Here is a 23,787-nt window from a genome sequence, read left to right as displayed (position 1 = left end):
TACCTCTTTCTGCCTATTTTCCTTTTTAGAATTTATCTCACTCTCCGTCTGCAATCTACCTGGTGGTGTGTCACCTTCGCTACTGCACGTAAGTTGCAACTCTGCTAGTTCTACCCTATGTTTCCTATTTATTTCTAATTGTGCCTCTTTAAACTGTAATAGTAATTGTTTCTCCTCCTGGTCGGCATAAACCTCTCGCTGCGTACTGTCAGAACCTGTCTCGTCTCTTACACTGATCTTTTCTACATCTGCACTAATCTTATTCGTTCTGATCACTACCTCCGCAATTTCATCCCTGTGTCTATTCAGCGACACATCCTGCCGGGTGACTTGAGCTTCCACGCTGTCTAATGCCCCTTGTTTATCTGCAATTAAGTCCTCCACAACCTCTTTGATTCGCTCATTTGGCAACACGTCCCCAGGGTCTGTAATATCACTCTCTATTGCAATTATTTGTACCTCCAAGTTATTGGCTTTTTCTTTCACGTCGTCACATACTTGCTTCAACGCACCCAGATTCTTCTCCCCCTCATCTAACCGATTATTAACTGCGGGAAGACGCTCATCGATAACTGTGTGTAGCTTCCTCATTGCCTCTTTATTTCCCTTATCCATTGCCTCCAATCTTTCCTTACTATCTTTTCCATCGCTTCCACTCTTTCCTTATTCACTTCCAATCTTTCCTTATTATCTTTATCCATCGCTTCCAACCTTTCCTTATTATCCACCGCTTCCAACCTTTCCTTATTCTCCCTATCTCTCCTTATTATCTTTGTCCATCGCTTCCAATCCTTTCTTATTATCTCTATCCATCCTCTGTAAAAACTGCAGTAGCACATTGTCATTTGCTACTTTCGGTGCGCTCACCTCGTTGACTGAGAAACCGTAGCTTCGCTAAGGGTAGCTTCACTTTCACTGCATACCTGACCTAGTCCCGGCTCGCCCGCGTCATCAGGAAAAGCCCCAGATTGTGGACAAACCCCTCCACCAAACAGATCGCCTAGACGCGGTCCGCTTACCAATTCAGCCCCTTCTGAATTCTCGCTCATTAACCCAAGATAGACAATTACTTCCTGCTCCACAATGCCGCCTGCTACGTTCACCCCAGAACCACTCTCCTCCATGGTGACTACACTTTTCGATTGCGACCTAGTTACTACGGACATGAAGCAAAAAAAAAAATTATACAACGATCTTCCTACCTTGGACGACGTAGAAACGAATTAAATACAAAAATAAAAGATCCTCACCAATCCAGAAAGAAATTGCAAACAAAAAAATTTACTTCTTAGAACTATCACAATATACGAAAAAATATTAACAAATCCCATCAAAAAAAATCTTAACAGCAAACCCTAACATCAAAATACTGGCAGGGTCGAAATTATGAGAGGCACACACACGCCTTGCACATACTGTGGCATCAAGCAGTCACGCCTGCAAGATGAGTGGACTGCCAAGCGAGTGGATTCATTCTTATTTATCTAGTAACATGAGCTGTAGTTCTCACAATAAAAGTTACAAGTTATTCTAGTGTTTGAATATTACGCAACGGAAACGGATAACGCACATCTCACTATTAGTAATATACACAACTCTGACTGTTCACTACGCACTGGCAATACCACATTTTCTTTCTTACCCAACGACTTTGATCAACACGTGGTCATTACACTGAATATGAGTGGCACACACATTATAAATTATGGATATCATGACAACATACTATTCGAAGGAAAAGGCCACCAATCTTTTTCTTTTTCACTATCTTTTTTATTCCGATAATTCTATTACCTAAACACACCATTACATTTTCTACAACAATTACACGTGATAAACTCCGCCCAGTGGGTATGGCTTTACATTGGTGATTCTCTATCTTATGGTCTCGTAATTATCTAACACTACAGTGCCCTTTCTGGATAGGATGGTGGATCTTTTGCTATATCTCACACTTCGACTCTCACACCCACCATCGAAAATTTTCCTCCATCCCGAGCGGTACAAAAGGAACACGCATAACCCACTGCCTCTGTACCTATCTTGCTACTCTCTCATGCAAAACACACTAACTTAAATTACATGAAATACACCACACTGGCAACATGGAATACAACACAAGGAATAGTCACAACGTCATAATCACATCACTTTTAGCTTTCCCACTTAAATTAGTATTCATCCCAGTTTCACACGACTCTGCACCTTTTCGTAACTTTTCTTTCCTACCATGAACTCTGCAGGATATATGCACGTCTTCCTGTGCAATGCAGCCAAGTGGCGTTTCTGATAGACACCTGACTCACCTTGCTTCACTCTCAGAGTATTATAGTTTTAATCAAGCGTCACACGGAAACATAACACGCAAAGTAATATTAAGAACATATTCGTCACACATGCGAGTCCTCAGCTGATACCATGGACGAGTACTTCTCTTTATCCTTTGTCTCATACACAGATTGAGACTGACACAGTACTCACCATGTGGAAGTACTCGTCTCTACTTTCAAGTTGTGCACACGCCATTTCTTAAATATTTCCAACTTATAGTACACACGCCATTAATTCAGCTTAACTTTAGCACTCGGAAGTATTTCAACGTATTGCTACACGTGGTTTCATTGTGACTGTTGGTCACTTCCGATGATAACTACGATCCCCTTAATATTACCTGCCTGACATTTAATTCTCCCCACAAAAGTTCATTAAATAGAGAAATTATTATTCCAAACTACTCTTAAGTATTTCACATGCATATCATGTCTCCACGCTTTTGTCTTTACGGAGCACACCTAAGACAGGTCTTACCAACACAAGATCCCGCGGCAGAGTGATGAAAACATGGCCGTTCTTCAGGTCATCTCGCACCTCTGCCGAAGTGGGGCCTCACCTTGCTACCGTATTGGTCAGCCACATTTCAGGCGCTCAAAGCTCAGGTAAATTTAATCTCTTTGGTTCCACTAAAGGTAACCAAAGGACCGTCTCAACGATGATCATATATTGCACATTCACTGTCTGTGGTTACCAGAGGACTATACATGCATTCATTTCGCAGATCTCACCAAATTGGATGTAGGGATTTATTTTGTGGGAGTGCACATGTGATCAATTAAATAAATAAGTTGTCATTCCTTCCTACACTGGTAGCCGGCATCGGTGTATTAAGTGAAATTGAGTTATTATTACAAAAAATATGTTGTTCTGACAAGAATAACGAAGAATGTTGTGTCTGTTTTCAATGTCGGTCTGTACTGTACCCTTTTAGCCTACCCTGTGAAGCAGGTGACGATGAAGACAATAAAAAAAGTGGAGCAGTCGTTGTAGCTATTTCCTTTCCAATGTGATGTCCAATTTTGACAATATAGAGTATGAAATCTCCAAAACAATGCATAGTCATCTCTCATTTGTCAATGAACATTGGAGTTAGTGAGATAATCCTTGCCAACCGCTGTGGACTAGCGGTTCTAGGAGCTTCAGTCCGGAACCGCGCTGCTGCTGCTGTCGCAGGTTCGAATCCTGCCTCAGGCGTGGTTGTGTGTGATGTCCTTAGGCTAGTTATATTTAACTAGTTCTAAGTTAAATATGTTAAGTCCCGTAGTGCTTAGAACCATTTGAACCATTTTAGGTAAGCCTTGATATCCGTTTTAGGACACGTTTCTGTGGAGGCGGATTTCCATTTGTTTGCAATGCTCAATCTCTCTCTCTCTCTCTCTCTCTCTCTCTCCCTCTCCCTCTCTCCCCCCCCCCCCTCTCTCTCTCTCTCTCTCTCTCTCTCTCTCTCTCTCTCTCTCTCTCTCTCCCTCTCCCTCTCTCCCCCCCTCTCTCTCTCTCTCTCTCTCTCTCTGTCTCCCTCGGTGTGTGTGTGTGTGTGTGTGTGTGTGTGTGTGTGTGTGTGTGTGTGTGTGAGAGAGAGAGAGAGAGAGAGAGAGAGAGAGAGAGAGAGAGTATGCATGGTTTACGGGAACTTCAGTAGTCGCGTGTTTTTACCGATGTTGTGAATGAGACTGGGATGACAGGAACGGTACCAGAACACTACACATTACTCTCCAATAGTACTAAGCAACCAGTTAAGAAACCAGACCTCCTTCAACAGCTTCACATGCTCTCACCCTTCGAAGCACTGTAACGGATTTGAAATTTCGAACCACAACATTATCGCAAGTTCCAATGAAGGCGTCCGCATTCACGTCTTTTCTTCCTGATGACGATGATTTCCTAAATAGTTAGTGTTTGAATCCAATACCTCTTAGTATAACACCACCAGAAGGAAGGGCACTGTACAGTAGTAAGGTTATGACATAAGGGCGAAATTTATTTCAAAATCTGTCCTTTCATTACAAAGATATTTTTCAGCCGCCGCGATAATTGATAATCATTGTCAGAACCTTGGCATTATATATTAGCGTCCAAACTGAAGCCTCCACCGCGAGGGTGCCCTAAAGAAAGCTGTTTGTCTACTCCGTTGTGACCCTTCGCGTTCTTTGTTGGGGCAGCTCGCTCGGCGTAAACACGAAGCGAATAAAGAACGGCCTTTGGTTCTTTTCCGCCGCGCTGCGGACACCTGTAGGGAGAGAACGGGGAGCCTTGTCAGACTGTCCCATCCTGTCACCTCCCCCTCCTCCCCCTCTGGCCCCAACCTACTCGTGGCCCCCTGGGTAACTAATTACCGACGCGTTCGGAGTGGCCAGCAGGGTGGTGCGTAGGCCCACCTTATGCAGGACGCACTTAACCTAATGGATCGGGCGCGCGCACTCACGGCTTCGCCGAGCGCTTTTGCGGTAATCAAGTTACCGCCGCTGGTGCGTAAGCATCCCGGTAATAGCCATACTATAAACACGACACACACGCTGAAGACACCTCGTGTAGAGAAGATCGTGTACGGCGCCATGAAAACAGCCTCTAGGCGTCCATTTCGGACACGGAACTGAGTGTGTAGTCGAGAAATGCGACACTCTAGACCAGGGGTGCTCAACATTTTTAGGCTTGATATCTGCTACAAAAGTTTAAGTACAAAACAGTACCGTAGCCAAAATTAAACATTTTAATTACAAAAATAAAAGATAAAAGACAAAATTCTCTCCATGAACTGTTGTAAGCCAACTACTCAATTTTCAAGAAATGAAAAAAACTAAAATATATACCATCATAAATAGTGAAAAAATTGATGAGATCCTTGGCTTTGCATATCATTGCCAAATTTAATATAATATAGTTTTCACTGTGTTCATCGTTGAAAACGTTGTCTCTCATACGTAAGTTGGTCCAAAAACTGATGAAAACTTACAATGCCACTTTCATAATGTTAGGGTAGGTTTTTACACTACCTAATTTCAAAAAGTTTTCTTCATAGTATTCTGAGTTTAAGGAAACGTCATTATCGGATCGAATTACTTCCTTTCTAAAAATGGCTCTGAGGTCATCAGTCACCTAGAACTTAGAACTAATGAAACCTAACTAACCTAAGGACATCACACACATCCGCACCCGAGGCGGGATTCGAACCCGCGACCGTAGCGGTCGCTCAGTTCCACACTGCAGTGCTTAGAACCGCACGGCCACACCGGCCGGCCATTTCCTTTCTAAGTTCACTTTCACTACAAGAGAAAAGAGCATTCATTTTACTTCAAATGTCTTCCACATCGAAATTTTGAAAAAGTTGAGCTACGAAAACTGTAACAGATTCCATTGCCTTCAAATCTGAAAACCTGTTTCGAAACTCCGTATTCACTGCTTTTAAGTTGACCGTATACTTCTTTGCATTTTCTTCATCAAACGACGTTTGCTGAACTGTAAGTTCTAACCGTATTTAAGCTAAATGTTTCATATTTAATTTCTGTAAGTGTTGTGTCCAAAGATCAAGTCCCGCAGGAAACCATGAGCCCTCTCCCCGGTCACCTCAACTCCCACTGGCGACGCGCCACGTTACCGTTCGCGAGTAGTAACCTCACGATGTCAGAGAAAACACTGTTGCTGGGAAAGAGCGTTAAAGGTGGTGAAATGCAGATATTTTAATAAATATCGGAAGTCCGATATATCGACATTTAACTTGATGCTTTTAGCGTACGTCGATATATCGAAGGGAGGTATTGATTTATCGATACGTAAACAACAAAATTATCGACGCATTGGACTATAAAAATGTCGGCTGGGCATTCTAATTATACTGCCGGATTTAGAGATATATATTTAAGTATTGATTTATTGTTAGATATTCTGTACATCAAGAAGCTAACAGACTGCCTATCCCTCTTGGAGCAAGAATAGAAAGGAAAACGGTGCAAATTCACGCTTAGCGGTAACCACTGTGCTAACAGTGGTTACTGCATGTGAGTGGGACAATAAAAGGTTTCCAATGGGCCCGTCGTTCTGTTTCGTCACTTATCAGATTTGTCCGGAATAATTCTTGTCGACTTTCCTGTTTTTCATTTCTGCAAACGCTGACGACCTAGCAAATGTAATGCTAAAATTGCGTGCATTTTCTGTTAGTTGGGCCGAGAGCCGATTGCGTCAACATTTCCCCCTCACACACCTATGCCCACCGCAAAGACCAATCTTGCCATTTAGATTTTTGTTCATCGTTTTCAGCTACTGTTTTCGAAGAATGCCTCTGTGGAGATATAACATACTAGGTGCGTTAAAAATTGTTTTTTAACAGAGCTGGTGTGCTATTTCTTCACGTCGGAAATCTTGTTATTACATACACACCGCCACGATACAGTGAAGTCGGACTACTTCTTTGTGCCAATTATAGTTGCTTCACACAGTCGAAGAGAGAGGCTGGATGTGATGAAAGCTCAAATAGTAGTAAGATTCCTTCACACGGTGAAAGTAAAATTACGTTCTTCTACAGTTTCAAAAGAACAATTTGGAATACTTACCGAAAATTCCGGAGAAAATATTATAAAACGATAACATCGGTGCATGAAATTGCCACTTCAAAGGGAAATCGCTTCTCTGTATCGATATCGCTCGGAAATATATCGAGACATCGCTATTTTCCAATAGCCCTCGAGGGAAGAAGAGGCGGACACACTATTGTTAGACTTACAGCCTACAAATAGTGTGAGAAACACTAATTTTCAACAAATTGGTATCTTACAAAACAGCTCATTTAAAAAGATCTCTGTCAAAGGTTTTGAAAGATTTGTTCATAAAGCTATGGTGATCGACAGGTCGATCGAGATCGACGGGTTGAGCACCCCTGTTCTAGACGTTGTGTAACATTATTACGCAGGTTTGCTGCCGATGTGTAGCTTATGCTGCAATAAAGAATTTCTGTACTGGTGCCACTGCACCGTTTTTGTTCTTCTGTCGTCACTGATTGATTGATTGATTCATTTTAACAGGGAAGCCAAAGCGGCTTAGGTCTGACCCGCCACTGCCCGCACCGAAACTAGGTTTATTGTGCGGTATCGCTCCCTGTATATCTAATGAAACCAAACAGGGCACTTAAATAGTGCAAGGGATCCCTCTACCAGTTCTAGTTGTCCCGAAGATTCTGTATCTTTTACACTCCAATGATATGCATTCGAAGATTATGTGTGATGCAGTTTCTTCACCCTCATCACAGACCCTACATTTAGGGTCTTCTTCCGTTATACCCATTGTGTTTAGGTGTTTTTTGAAATTCCCATGGCCCGTCATCAGTCAGTCATGAGTTTGATCTTTTTCCTTTTCAGTCTTAGGATTACAGAGCTTCTTTTAAAAAATGGCTGGAGCATCATTACCTTACCATGTACTTGTTTATAGACCTTGGTCCAATATCCTACGTGCTGTTTCATAAGCCAGTTCCGTAGTTCTAATTTGATCCCACCCTTGGTGATTGTCAGGACTGGTTCCGGTCCAATAAATGGAGTTGTTGCCCCATCATAGCCAATCTATCTGCTTTCTGTCGTCATAAAACTAACTACTTGTAAATCTTCTGTTCGGGAAGATGCCGTGGAGGCATAAATGAATATCTTTAGTTCGAACGCCATTACTTGGAAGAACTATGCAGTTTGGCCTCTGTTACTAGCAACCAAAACTGGTGGCGCATTAAAAAAATATATCCAATGCGGCAGGGTGATTTTAAGGAACTCTCGTCTCCTTATAGGCACAGTACTTGATAGTTTATGCAGGTTATGTCCACCCTTCGGACGTGGTCATTACTTTATTGTTGGTAATAGCATATTTTAGGAGGGTGATGATTTCAGAACCAAAGAACTCTGGAAGCAGAAATAAAGTCAAAGATAACAATGTCACTGTATGATACGTATATTGCATGACCTTTCGCTTCTATTCCAGGGTGTTGAACTTGAGGGCATGACATTTGCACGGTGTGCCGGAACTTTAATTTCCTTTAGAAAGTGTGAACATTTGTGAGAGTGGTTGACAAAAGAGGAGTTTTAATGGCTTTTAGTGGTGTGTTAGGAGAAGCCGGCTTTGACGAAATAGAGAAGTCTGTAACACAGTGTCGAAACAGAAGGGGCTGGATACAACGTTTTGAGGAAATGAAAGTTAGGCATAGAGAACGCAACGCACCGCACACTTCAACTCCAGTACGACTTTAAAGAGTTTAGGTCTGGAGAACAAATCGTGGCAGGCTCCATCAAAATAATCAGAAAATGAATAAAAAAAAGGAAAGAAGGTCGACGCACATTTTGGCCTTTTTCCTATTTTGACTATTGCCGCGTAAACAACCATAGATATGTGTCCAAATTCATCTGTCGGCTTCCTGCTACACCGACGTTTTTCTTGCTCCTCCCAGGTGAATTTCCCCGGGACAGCTGACGTCTGGATACCACAACTTTTACCCTTAATACGATAGCAACTCTTTGAGCTACTGACTCACATCCGTTCGGTGGTTTACATATAGACTCGAAATTCCCAGAGGCGCTATGGTTCCATAAGAACTCTTGATATCTCATAGACTTCGTAGCAAAAATGGTTGAGATTGGGTTAGTCTCGCTGTGTCTGGCGGTCCTAGGATGCATATGTACCAGCATTACCTAAGCCGGCCTTCAGGCTTTCCAGAGACGTACGACAATAAACACCATTCCCACTGTATCACCAGAGACCGTTATCCAGGGTGATATTTTGCTTCCGATCAAGATAGCGAGTTTTAAGAAAAGGGTGGTCCCACGGAGCTTACTTATAGTGTATAACAGGTAAGAGTGCAAACGTATTTATATGTGGTTCCTTAATACACACACATATCAATGTGTTTGTTGTTTTTTCTCTGTGTCGAACAGTCTTCCCACAAACTTTACGACCTGATGTTTTCTGCACGGTCTTATTGCACCACTAAGCTGACTACACATGTAAGTATAGACTAACCGTTTTGCGTCCACGTGTCTACACTTCCTGATATGTTGCTAAGGAGAAAAGAAGCATTAATAGCGTGCCCTCGCCGCATGTACTTTTAGGAACTAGCCCACCTAAAAGCACACTACCAGTAATACCTATTTCTGCCAGCCTGAAGAATGCATAAATATTGATGTAATGTTGTTCAGCACATCGTCCACAGTCAACAATGGAAATATTTGCACTTATACCCTTTAAACACTGTATGTGTTGAGCCTAATGCCCCACTAAATGAGCTCTCGTAAGTTTAGTTCTCAGATGAATCGACCGAACAAAGATCTCACTATGTCAGCTTTCTCCCTCAGTTGGTCATAAACAAGTGCAGACGACTCTCTGTCTGGGAGAGAGCAGCTAACTTATTGTAACTCTGCCAGTAATAAAGTACTGTGAAAGACTGAACATATTTTCTACTTTTCACTACAGAGTTTCAGTGAGAGTATTAATATCGGACTAATGAGGATCACGTAATGATTAGCATACTCCGGAATAAATATACATGTTGAGGTACTTAGTGCATTGTTCGGCGGAGAAGATAGTGACGTATGTATGCACCTGCAGGTGTAGGGGCATTATTGTACTACTGGTATGTGTAATTATCAATTTCTCTGTTTCAATAACTAGTATCGATACCAGCTCTTTACGATTTATTAGTACCATTATAAAATCAGTGTCAGTACTGGAAGTACCAAATGGTCTTATGAAAGTGTAAGCATCTGAAGTCAATGAGAATTAAAAGGTATGCATTTTGTATACAGTGTACAGTGCAACGGTAAGTGGTGCATACCATGTACAGTGTATATTGATCACCTTACAGCCATATTAAATGCGTATCCACTAATTTAGAAAAATGGTTTGAATGTTTTTATATGCTGGCGGATGATGCAAATTAAGTAAAGTACTTTTATTTTGCCTTACAGTCTAAATTAGTGTTTTTGTCTTAAACAAACCTTTCTTTGTGATTAAAGCTGATCAACGTGCTTCATTCTTCCCTGTTTTCTACCAAATTTTTCGTAGCTATGAATGATGCATTTACATCGATGTTATCAATTACCTGATATCTTCTTCTTCTTTTTAATGCATCCATTATGAGACAGTGTCTTCCAATGAAACGTTTCAGACAATTACTTTAACTGTTAATTGTTTTCAGTGTTGGTCTTTTCCCAATCACTGTATGTAACACACCTAATTCCTCATTCTATCTGTCCATTTCAAACCACCAGTTCTTTTCCACATCCAGAAAGCCTCGAAGAATTTCTGCTCCTTCCGAACTAGTGACTTGTCTCGGTAAGACACATGGCACCACCCCGTATAAAACTGTTCACAAATATTTTCCTTACTTGAAATTTTAGTGGACCACAGACAGTACTCTTACTCCTGCAAAACATTTATTTTCTTACAGCCGTAATTATTTTTAATTCTTGATTACACGTAGTGCTACTGGCTATTTTCCATGCAAGGTACCGTAAATTATCGTCTTCAAGTCGCCAACTGAGCTTGTCACACGTGTTGGTTGTCACAATGATCCGCATCAGAGGGGGCCAGCTGAGATCAGATCACTCCCCATGAACTCAGATGCTGAGATGAATCAGTTTCACACTGGAATAACAATATCAATTAATGGCCCCAGTACTGTATGTTGGTTCTTTCAAACTGTATTGAAAATTCATTGACTTTAAAGAGGTTTGTCTAATTCTGAAACTGACACTAATTTGTAGCAATATTTTATGTAAGCTCACACATGAACATATACAAAAAAGCCGTTATCGTGATTGATGAAACACAGAGAAATGAAAAATTCCTATTTGCAAATATATAACAACGCTAACTAAGGGCAGGATATTATGTAAATTGAAGGTGGAGGTGGAAGGAAAAAAGGTGAGAAATTATTGTTGCCAGCTGCACCATGACTTTATGTGAAATGAGCGGTGATGCGTGACAATGTGTGCCGGAGCGGTGCTTGAACCTTGTATCTCCTGCTTACTAGGCAGCTGCTTTAACTACTGCGCCATCTGGACACTGTTTATTACACCTGCGTGCACTATCTTGGAACACATCTCAGCGACCGTACCTGTGGTTACAGGACTGGATGCTCATCCCTGACTTCTCGTGGGCTATCTTTTGAAAGAGGACTGCCACTCGATTGATTGCAGAAGGGTTTGAGGGCCACCCGACTTTGCCTCATCACTTTTGTGGATTACCATGACCCAGTGAAGTGTGCAATGGCAGAAGTATACGACATGGGATAACTAACCAGATTAAAAAAAAAAAAAAAAAAAACTGAGACAGGTCGTGGAGGTCTGATACTGGCAGTCACTGATATTACCCTTGACATCAGCATCAGATATACGTAAATCAGTGTGAGAAATGACGCAGGTTCCGACAAGTTAGATCAGATGTCATGAACATGAGACATTCCAGCCTCGCGATGAAGTGACGCCCTTCATCACATCTGAAACTGGGGAGAATTTCCAGTGGTGTTGTCGCAACAAGATGCATCATGGTCTGACAATACCAAAACAAGTTTTTCTTTGTAGGCTCTCCTAAACACAGTAATAAGGAATCTTTAAGGAAACATAGATGCTGTTCTCTGCTAAAAGTAGCATTTGAATTAATCTAGACATCATTCATTCAGTTCTAGAACCATCACACTCTCTCCTTACTATGATTCATGCATTGAAGGCTTTACTTCAGTTTGCCAAACCAGCTTACAAACCCCATTCTTTCTTTCAAAAGGAACTTCACAATCATTCCTTAATACAACTCTCGTTCATGTTTGTGCTTTACAGTTTTCAGATTTCTTCGTACTTCACATTCATTCCCTCTTTCATCCTGGTGATGGCTCAGCTGATTTCCAAGTCATCCTTTCAGTGATTCACAATAGTACTCAATCAACCATAAATAGGATAGAGGTTGAAAATAGCGCTACAGTTGTAAGGTTCTTTTATTTGACACACAACCGGATTCGGGCTCTTATACGCCCATCCTCAGGAGTCGTACGGAAAATAGCAACAGACGGGAGATAATTTTTAGACGCAGCAATACACATAAAAACAAAACAAAACATAAATCTAAAAACATTTAAAAGCCGCCGGTCGGGTTAGGTGCTGTGAAAACGTGCACGTGTACAAAGAGTGCAGAGTATGGAGTAGCGGACGCGAAGGAGGAAGCAAACTGGTAAACCAAAGTGGCAAAAGTACTGGCATCTGTTGACGGGATGAAGAACGTGGGGCCACTATCCCGGCCGTTCACAATTTCAATTAGTGATTTACATTTAAAATGAAGAATAAAAAGGAAACATCAGTTAAAAAGTTGCATGAAGAACGTTAAAAGTGCATTATGCGTGGTAAAGGAACGTGCTGAACAGGGCTGTACAGAACTGTATAAAACTGAGTGGAAGTTGCAACATAACATTTATGTATGAACCGTAAAACTCAATGCAAATTTTCCCTTTTTATGTGTATTGCTGCCTGTAAAAATTATCTCCCGCCCCTTGCTGTTTTCAGTACGACACCTGAAGATGGGCTTATAAGAGCCCGAAACCGGTAGTGTGTTAAATAAAAGAGACTTACAACTGTGGCGGTGTTTTAGACCTCCGGTGTAATGCTCGGTTGCGGATGTTCCTCCGACAGGATTGTTTGTATAAATATGACACTTTGGCTTGCTTATCAGTACTGATTTGTAATCATACTATAAAAAACAATTAAAAATAACACTAAGATTAATTTGAATACAGATAATTGAAAATTGAATTGTTAGACGAAACAGTTACTGCATAATTTATGTAAATAAGAAAGTTATTTTTGTTAAAGCTTTATTCATTCTAAGGGTCAGGGATTTTCTCTGCCTCGTGATGGCTGGGTGGTGTGTGATGTCCTTAGGTTAGTTAGGTTTAAGTAGTTCTAAGTTCTAGGGGACTGATGACCATAGATGTTAAGTCTCATAGTGCTCAGAGCCATTTGAACCATATTCATTCTAAAAAAAAAAACAGCTAATGACCATAAATGGCACAGAGATTGAATCATAAACACAAAAAGAAAACGATGAAAACTCTGCTCCGCTCGTGATTATACGAAACAGGAATCTACATTCATAATTGCTAAGTGCTGCACAAGAGATTATAAATAACTTGAAGACGGTTAACTGTGTGTGTAACGTGTATTAAGCAGAGTTCATAAGTATATATTGAATTCAAGTAACAGAGTGTGAATCTTAAACTGACGCACTTTTAACTCATACAAAATAGAATGCAATATGAAAACGCACAGAATATAAGCAAGATACACATTTTTCTTATACAGTGCCTTTTAATCTATCACATAAAAATGAAAAAAAACAAAGGCAAAGCTACTCGTTTATTTACTTTGACTTTGTTCGACTAAGCATTTCTAAGCACAGCGTCACACCTCACTTTTGCACACAACAGAGAGAGATGACGTATCTCAGCTCATAGAAGTGGGTGCTGTCGTTATCATCTCCTGGCTGCCGCTTCTGTAGCGGCAGGGGTTCAGTGCTCTCAGGAACTTACCACGCGACACATCGCTTTGCTTCGATGACGAGGTGGGGCACCTGGTGTCGTGTCCGAAGCAAGAGAAGAGGTTTCCATGACCTCTATCACTGTCTTGGAGATCGACATTTCTCACAAACTGTATGGGATGATCGTGGGGCACAGCTTTACTAATTAGGGTAGGTCATCTGTAAGAGCATCACTGATAAGGAAACTGCTTCTCAAACAGTGTTCTCATTGGTGAGTCGCAGGTATTTCCCATAAAGAGAAACAAAAACACAGAAATATTAAACACCGCGGGCTATCTAATGGTTTTGGTCCATCAGGAGGTGCTTCACAAATCCTTTTATCATCAACCAGACGCAGATGTGTCTCATAAAGAGGGAAAAGTTAAGTCGTCATTTGGCATAGCTCTACCAGACACAGGTCCCTGATGATGTTGTCAGAAGGTAGTATGTTGGAGCACCGTCTACTAGTGCAGTTGTCCACCTTACATAATCCTGCTCCGATGGGTTGAAACGTTAGTCCTCTGCGGTTGAAGAGGTTGTATGACCTTCATAAATTCACATGATTACCTACTCTGGCTGCCTTACCTATATTGTTATTGTTTGGGCCCAGCTAGTCTGCATTCCAAGCTCTCGAAAATGGCTGCATCGATGATTGGCTGCCCCATCCTTGAGAGTACCCATTCTGACTATGCAGCGCCGATGCGACTAAAACTCTCTGTGACGGCAAAAGTCCGGACCATCTACCTTTCCGTGTGGTTTATTACTTTCCTTCCCTCTCGCTCCTGTGAGTTTGTGCCACAAGGGCGGGCCTGCCCTTTGAGATGGTGTGTTTTTCTTGCACACTGACATCAGTGGCCGAGGCTTGCTCCCGTGAGTACAGTGTGTGTGTTGCCTTGTCTGTCCACTTCTGAACACGACTCAAAATCCCGAGTACTAACCTCATCCTACGTAACATTTCACACATATAAAAGGAAAGCTTCTTAGTGAACACCATGTACTATGAATCGTCTACTCAGTGATCCTCAGAACAAAATTAATATCATCACAGTCTTTCTGAGATTGAATAGACATAGACACAAATAAAAAGTAAATCTTTTTGAAGTGAAAAGTAGGCAAAAGTAACTCTTTCATAATGATTAGTATACAACCTACAAGGCTTCACCAGCGATCAGAAAACCTTACAGTCAGCTTGCTTAGTCAATACTTCTCCTTTTTTCATTTATCTGGTCGTGAAAGAAAAATAGCTTACTGTCTTAGCCTGATTCATTCATTAGCAAAAAGTAAAGTATTAGAGGATTAATTAAAATGCCAGTGAGACTACGTTCCTCTTGACCTCGTGCTTCATCAGGTCACCTACTTGGATTGATCGATATGCATGTGACGGTCTCAGGTTCGAATTCTGCCTCGGGCATGGATGTGTGTGATGTCCTTAGGTTAGGTAGGTTTAAGTAGTTCTAAGTTCTAGGGGACTGATAACCTCAGATGTTAAGTCCCATAATGCTCAGAGCCATTTGATATTCATGTGACATCATACGTTGCCTAATATGATCCAAAACGTCGTGCATAAAAACAGGGTTTTTCCGAGGCTCATCCCTCAAAAGTTTTGGTCGTAGAAAGATAGGCTCAAGTGTTTTGGATAGCATTTGGGCTAAGGACCATTCGTATACCCTACAGAAGGATCACCTTACTGTCAGTATCCTGCAGTACGGGGTCAAAGTATGAGTGTTATACACCTATTACTGCAGGTTAGAGAAATGGAACAAATCGGATTGTTCTTTTTGGATTTAATGTGGTCCACAGGGGGCTTTAAGGGGCGTTAATCCGTGGGTGGTTCCTTAGAAAACCCCAGAAAAGGTAATTTCAGCATTTTTACAAAGCAGGGTTCCAAGACGGCTATGCACCAAAAATAGCAGACATTTTTTGCGATAGGACCTAAGACCCCTATCTCGAACAGCTCTGATAATTTTCTTGATACCTTTATTCTTTTCTCAAATAGAGAGGTTCAAAGTTACCTTACATGTACACGTAAAATAAGTATGTGAAATACGGAGGCGAGATTTAAATGACAAATAACTGCAGCAAACTGCTCAAACTGCTTTTATCTAGAAGTGTCATCGTTCCCTTTTCTTAAATACTGGTCTATTTCCGAGAAACGGACCAAAAACATGGCCTTTCGGATACCGAAACCGAGATGTGGGTTCCAAGACAAATATGTACAGCAAATGGGTGTAATTTTTACGATATATTCCTATGATTCCGATATCAAACATCTTCAAAAGTGTTTTAAAAAAATGGTTCAAATGGCTCTCAGCACTATGGGACTCAACTGCTGTGATCATTAGTCCCCTAGAACCTAGAACTACTTAAACCTAACTAACCTAAGGACATCACACACATCCATGCCCGAGGCAGGATTCGAACCTGCGACCGTAGCAGTCGCACGGTTCCGGACTGCGCGCCTAGAACTGCGAGACAAAAGTGTTTTAGATAACTTTCTCGTCTTCCGAGGTACAGGTGTTCGAAGGTATCCTATTTGTACACGTTAAATACTCATGCTCATGTAAATTCCACTGTGAGGCGGAAACGTAGTTTATGAAGCAATATATCACGGAGAACTACGCAGAAAAGAACTCCATGATTCCATTATCGTTAGAAGTATTCTGGAAACCACATTTTAGTACCGAAGCACACGCAAAATTTTTATACACGTAAGATGTAAAATTATTTTGTGTAATTTCAATTTCGCAATAACAGACTATAAAAATTTTACTGGCCCATTAAATTCTTTTCATATGAGTGATATCCCGTGCTGTGGCAGGTAAAAGAAGTTAACTAGCTGAAAAATGCTCCTATCAGGGCACAAAGAGAGCGTATAAGCTTCTGTTTAAACGGCTCAGACTGAAAAGTGGGGTACCAGCTGCCTCATTCACCAGTTACAGCACATTTACAAAAGTTCCTAAAAATTTTGGCATGTGAACATATTCATGCTTTTTTATGCTGAGAGGGAAGAAGACAATGGCAGTGGGAAAGAGGTGGAAAAGTAGTAAATACTGGAACATAGTTCACAGTGGTTGTGGTATAGAAAGAGCAAAGAAGACAATAAACGTGTGAGGAAGAGGACTCAGTGTCAATTGGACAATTGGACACAGCTGCAGTGACAGAACAACGCTGGGAAAAGATTGAAGTAGACAGTGCCAGTGGGAGAGGAATAAAGAGAAGTAGAGTGTGGAAATTGGTGAGAGCCAGTTTTAAAGAGAGACGGAGTATATGACAATGACCACGATGAAGAAAGAGATAGTGACAGTGAGAAGAGACAATGGGAGAGGGAAGGAAGAGAGACGGAGTATATGACAATGACCACGATGAAGAAAGATATAGTGACAGTGAGAAGAGACAATGGCAGAGGGAAGGAACGAATGATACAGTAGAAGTAAGAGAGAGGAAGAGGGAGACAGCGACAGTGAGAGGAGGCAGTAGTAGTAGGGCGGAACGAAGGAGACTGGCTGTCAGGCAGAAGTCAGTTATAGAGAGGCACAAAAAGATAATGACAACGAGTTGGGCTGAATGAGTGAGTGAGAACGGGGGATGGGCATGAGCGACTTACAGTGATAAACTAGTGGGTGTGAGTGAGTTCCGTTGATATTGCCGAAAATGTCGTGGACGGAATAGGTTACTAGGGCACCCATCTGAGATGACATTGAGGGCCAGTAAAGTTCTGTTCGGCTCCCGTTGCCTATCTATATTTTTGTCTTGACTCTGAGCAAACTATAACACTGGAAAAATACTTCTAAAGGCTTCAATGTCCTGTCCACAGCGTCCGGCAAGCACATGCTTCTTGCTGGTATGTAGCTAAAGATAGTAAAATCTTGGAATCAAACATGTCTTTGGCTGCTTTACCCTACTACCCTTCTACTTCCTAGCAGCTTGACTAATTTTAGCAATACCATACTGCAATTTTCATGCCTCCAAATGGTTTTTCCGATGACACACGGGGCTCGCTCACTTGAGTAATTGTGGTAAGGCCTCACCTAGTGTCGTCTTCCTGATTCAAGAATCCAGCTTTCACTTGTGTGTCCTTATTTAGTGGCATCACCAGTCTTCGAACCTCTCTTCTGCAACTTCTGCTATTTTCCCCGTACCAAAACACCTCGCTCGCTCACGACTAGCTTAACCAACTTGGATTCCGTAAGGAACTGTTGTGCACTGCGACCGTAGACTATTAGGAAAGAGAAGCACACAGCAGTCCCCTTAGATTTTATTACTCTTGCACATTTGATGTCGACTATAAATAGCCATCATCAGTGCATTTGAGTTAGAATCCAACGAACTTGTGGCAGTTCATCTTACCACACGATGTTGCAAGTGTATAGGTAGAAGGAAACACTATTCACCACTAAGATCATATGGTTACATGTACTGCCGGCTGATCCTGGCGGAGGTTCGAGTCCTCCCTCGGGCATGGGTGCGTGTGTTTGTCCTTAGGATAATTAAGGTTAAGTAGCGTGTAAGCTTATGGACTGATGACCTTAGCAGTTGAGTCTCATAAGATTTCAGACACATTTGAACATGTACTGCCGCGATTTTGTTGGATGGCAAATCAAATGCACTGAAGATGGCTATTTATAGCAGAAATCAAGATATTCAAGAGTAATAAAAACTAATAAAATGTAACCGATTACTTTGTGTCTCTCTTTCCTCACACATACATATTCTAGCGGAAGTGTCGCCCACTGTTCACTGCTTGAATCCTCCATGATCTTTATTGATCCTCTCTTCTAATTCTCTTTTTATCCTACTCAGATTTCTCATCTACATTTACTTACAGTTTAGCACAAGGGAAAATACCATCACTGCTAACCCTCCATGAACACTTTCATCGACAACACTGTATCTCACACAGTTCACACACTAAAAACACGCCAGAAATGGCGACTCTGTTACAGCGCTGGTAACAAATAGTAAATCAAAACCAACTATCAAAATATAAGAAAAATGCTAAAACAGAAATACATGGGTTTTTAAATGTACTAGCACCTTAAACGTTTTCGTTTATGACATTTATTGAAAACATTATTAAAAATCAATACAAAATTTAACGAAATAATTCATAATCAGTGTCGTTACTTCTTAAATAATATGCTATTAGTTAATGAATTTTTTTTTCAGAAACCAAATCTGTATACGGTTCTGCATTTCTCATTAAGAGAGTTTCTGACTGTACATAAAAATGCGAAATGATCAAATTCTGTAGTGTCGCCAGTTAATGAAAGATGGCAAATGAATTTGACTGAGGTTTTGGCTGCCAATCTGCACTGGATGGACCCACAGGGACGTACATCCTCCCAGATTGTTGGCTGAAAATGGGTATGATAGGCTACTTGGATGCAATCTGCAGTTATTCATGGACTTCATGTTCCCAAAAATGTTGTTTGTTTCGTTGATCTGGAGGAGGGCACCAAACAGCGATGTCATCGGTCCCACTAGGTGAAGGAAAGATGGGAAATGAAGCGGCCACGAAGTATCAGAGGAACCATCCAGGCGTTTGCCTGAATCACGGAAAACCTAAAACAGGATGGCCGGACGCCAGTTTCAGTTGTTGTCATCTCGAATGCGGGTCCATTGTGCTATCTCGAATGCGAGTCCGTTGTACTATTGCGCCACCTCGATCGGCTTCTAAACATGTCAGTGGGCCACAGATGTTGGCAACTTGTTTGAAGTACGATCGGGGTAGTCTGAGCGAACGATTTGGCCTCCCAGATCACCCGACATGAATCCCATCGAACATTTATAGGACATAATCGAGAGATCACTTCGTGCACAAAATCCTGTAACATCACGTTTCGCAATTATGAATGGTTGTAGAGGGACCATGCCCCAATATTTCTGCAGTGGACTTCAAACGCCTGGTTAAGTCCATGTCATGTCGACTTGCTGCACTAGGCCGGGAAAAAGGATGTCAGACAAAATACTAGGAGCTTTCCCATGACTTTTGTCACCTCAGTGTTGGTAACATTTACAAGGGTAAGTCAAATGAAAACATTAAATTTGTAGTAAGAAATCGAAATTTCGCGCCATTATCCTGTAAGTTGGTAAGCGTGCTACAAACAGCATGCAAAATGGCCTGTAGGTGGCAGCATAGTGCAGATGCACACATACCGTCGCAGTATCAGTATAAAGATGGCCGCCCCACTTGCCACTTGCATCAGGGAAGAAAAGCGTTCTTTCATTCGGTTTTTGCATAGTGAAGATGTGAAACGTATTGAAATTCATCGAAGAATGAAGGTTCAGTACGGTGATGCTTGTTTGTCACAGTAGCAAGTCTACGAATGGAGTAGGAAGTTCGCAAATGGTGTGACATCAGTGGAAGATGCTCTTCGTCCAGGTCAGGCACAACGAGTTGTGACTCCACAGAACACTGCAGCAGTTAAAGCCATAATGAAGGAAAACCGCCGAGTGTCACTGAATGACACTGCAGCACGTTTACAGATTAGTCATGGGTCAGCACAGCACACACATGATGTACTCCAGTTTCGCAAAGTGTCTTCAAGATGGGTACCACGGCAGCTGACTCCTGCTTCTGAAAAACTTCTTCGGCGCTTTGAACGAGAAGGTGATGACTTCCTTGCAAGAATCGTTACTGGGGACGAGACCTCTGTTCACCTCCACCAAGCAGAAACGAAGAGAGCGAGCAAGGAATGGCGCCACTCCTCATCACCAAAACCAAAGAAGTTTCAAACAGAACCATCAGCAGGGAAGGTTATGATGACTCTCTTTTGGGACGAAAAAGGAGTCATTTTGGAGCATTACATGCCTAGAGGGACCAATGTCACCAGTGCATTATACACAGATCTTCTAAAAAATCACCTGCGGCCTCCAATTGTCAGCAGGTGTCCTTTTGCAAAATGACAATGAAAGTCCCCACACTCCACCTACAACAGTTCCAACAATCACAGACTTGCATTTTGAGTGTCTTCCTCATCCACCATACTCACTAGACCTTGCCTCAAGTGATTTCCATATGGCTGGTCTACTCAAAGACGCAATGGGAGGGAAGAAGTTCCGTTCTGATGATGAGGTAGGCTACGCGGTGGATGAGTGGTTGCGCGGACTACGATAACAATTTTTTTCTAAAGGAATTTATGCACTTTGTAAGCGCTGGAAGACTTGCATTGAGCTTGGAGGAGATTATGTTGAAAAGTGATACAGATTTTTACCACTTCTGTACAATAAATGATATTTTAAAAAATATTTAAGGTTTTCATTTGACTCTCCCTCGTACATTGACCGTCAGATGCCAGTCCCTGCATCAATCGACCCTCTGCAGGACTTACCGCATTGCATTAGTCTTCTGGCGTGCAGCCTTCTGAGAACCGCCTCACGGACTTTGTGACTAGGTTAGGCTGTTCCACAGCTGAGCCACTTTCGCGGCAGCTGGAAGGGCAAGCACGAGCGCAAGAGAGCAACGCTGGGCAAGCGGTTGACGTGCGCGCAGTTTTGCAGCTGTGCCAAATGGTATGCGATCATGCTCCACCGGCCGAGCGACCACGGGCACTGATGGTCAAGAAGTTCGCGCATGCGCACAAAACGTGCAAATCGCCAGGTCCTGATGGGATTCCTATTCGGTTTTACAGAGAGTACTCTACCGCATTGGCTCCTTACTTAGCTTGCATCTATCGCGAGTCTCTTGCCCGACGTAAAGTCCCGAACGACTGAAAAAAAGCGCTGCTGACGCCTGTATATAAGAAGTGTAAAAGGACTGATCCTCAAAATTACAGACCAGTATTCTTAACATCGGTTTGTTGCAGGATTCTCCAACATATTCTCAGTTCGAACATAATGAATTTCCTTGAGACAGAGAAGTTGCTGTCCATGCATCAGCACGGCTTTACAAAGCATCGCTCCTGCGAAACGCAACTCGCCCTTTTTTCACATTATATCTTGCGAACCATGGATGAAGGGTATCAGACGGATGCCATATTCCTTGACTTCTGGAAAGCGATTGACTCGGTGTCCCACTGCAGACTCCTAACTAAGGTACGAGCAAATGGAATTGGTTCCCAAATATGTCAGTGGCTCGAAGACTTCTTAGGTAATAGAACCCAGTACGTTGTTCTCAATGTTGAGTGTTCATCGGAGGTGAGCGTCTCAGCTGGAGTGCCCCAGGGAAGTGTGGTAGGTACGCTGTTGTTTTCTATCTACACTCCTGGAAATTGAAATAAGAACTCCGTGAATTCATTGTCCCAGGAAAGGGAAACTTTATTGACACATTCCTGGGGTCAGATACATCACATGATCACACTGAGAGAACCACAGGCACGTAGACACAGGCAACAGAGCATGCACAATGTCGGCACTAGTACAGTGTGTATCCACCTTTCGCAGCAATGCGGGCTCCTATTCTCCGATGGAGACGATCGTAGAGATGCTGGATGTAGTCCTGTGCAGCGGCTTGACATGCCATTTCCACCTGGCGCCTCAGTTAGACCAGCGTTCGTGCTGGACGTGCAGAGTGCGTGAGACGACGCTTCATCCAGTCCCAAACATGCTCAATGGGGGACAGATCCTGAGATCTTGCTGCCCAGGGTAGTTGACTTACACCTTCTAGAGCACGTTGGGTGGCACGGGATACATGCGGACGTGCATTGTCCTGTTGGAACAGCAAGTTCCCTTGCCGGTCTAGGAATGGTAGAACGATGGGTTCGATGACGGTTTGGATGAACCGTGCACTATTCAGTGTCCCCTCGACGATCACCAGAGGTGTACGGCCAGTGTAGGAGATCGCTCCCCACACCATGATGCCGGGTGTTGGCCCTGTGTGCCTCGGTCGTATGCAGTCCTGATTGTGGCGCTCACCTGCACGGCGCCAAACACGCATACGACCATCATTGGCACCAAGGCAGAAGCGACTCTCATCGCTGAAGACGACACGTCTCCATTCGTCCCTCCATTCACGCCTGTCGCGACACCACTGGAGGCGGGCTGCACGATGTTGGGGTGTGAGCGGAAGACGGCCTCACGGTGTGCGGGACCGTAGCCCAGCATCATGGAGACGGTTGCGAATGGTCCTCGCCGATACCCCAGGAGCAACAGTGTCCCTAATTTGCTGGGAAGTGGCGGTGCGGTCCCCTACGGCACTGCGTAGGATCCTACGGTCTTGGTGTGCATTCGTGCGTCGCTGCGGTCCGGTCCCAGGTCGACGGGCACGTGCACCTTCCGCCGACCACTGGCGACAACATCGATGTACTGTGGAGACCTCACGCCCCACGTGTTGAGCAATTCGGCGGTACGTCCACCCGGCCTCCCGCGTGCCCACTATACGCCCTCGCTCAAAGTCCGTCAACTGCACATACGGTTCACGTCCACGCTGTCGCGGCATGCTACCAGTGTTAAAGACTGCGATGGAGCTCCGTATGCCACGGCAAACTGTCTGACACTGACGGCGGCGGTGCACAAATGCTGCGCAGCTAGCGCCATTCGACGGCCAACACCGCGGTTCCTGGTGTGTCCGCTGTGCCGTGCGTGTGATCATTGCTTGTACAGCCCTCTCGCAGTGTCCGGAGCAAGTATGGTGGGTCAGACACACCGGTGTCAATGTGTCCTTTTTTCCATTTTCAGGAGTGTACATAAATGAACTCTTGGATAGGGTTTATAGCAATGTGCGGCTGTTTGCTGATGATGCTGAGGTGTACGGGAAGGTGTCGTCGTTGAGTGACTGTAGGAGGATACAAGATGACTTGGACCGGATTTGTGATTGGTGTAAAGAATGGCAGCTAACTATAAATATAGAAAATGTAAATTAATGCAGATGAATAGGAAAAAGAATCCCGTAATGTTTGAATACTCCATCAGTAGTGTAGCGCTTGACACAGTCACGTCAATTAAATATTTGGGCGTAACATTGCAGAGCGATATGAAGTGGGACAAGCATGTAAT

General features: G+C 42.9%; 1 protein-coding gene across 1 annotated transcript in view; it reads left to right on the top strand.

Moving 5' to 3' along the window:
• LOC126266933 (chondroitin sulfate proteoglycan 4) overlaps nt 1-23,787 on the top strand; it is a 551,011-nt gene that overhangs the window by 382,626 nt on the left and 144,598 nt on the right. The window lies entirely within an intron of this gene.

Source organism: Schistocerca gregaria, chromosome 4 (genome assembly GCF_023897955.1).
Source record: "Schistocerca gregaria isolate iqSchGreg1 chromosome 4, iqSchGreg1.2, whole genome shotgun sequence".
NCBI classification, from domain to species: Eukaryota; Metazoa; Arthropoda; class Insecta; order Orthoptera; family Acrididae; genus Schistocerca; species Schistocerca gregaria.
The sequence above is the reverse complement of the archived record's forward strand: the minus strand, read 5'-3'. Positions and strand labels throughout refer to the sequence as shown.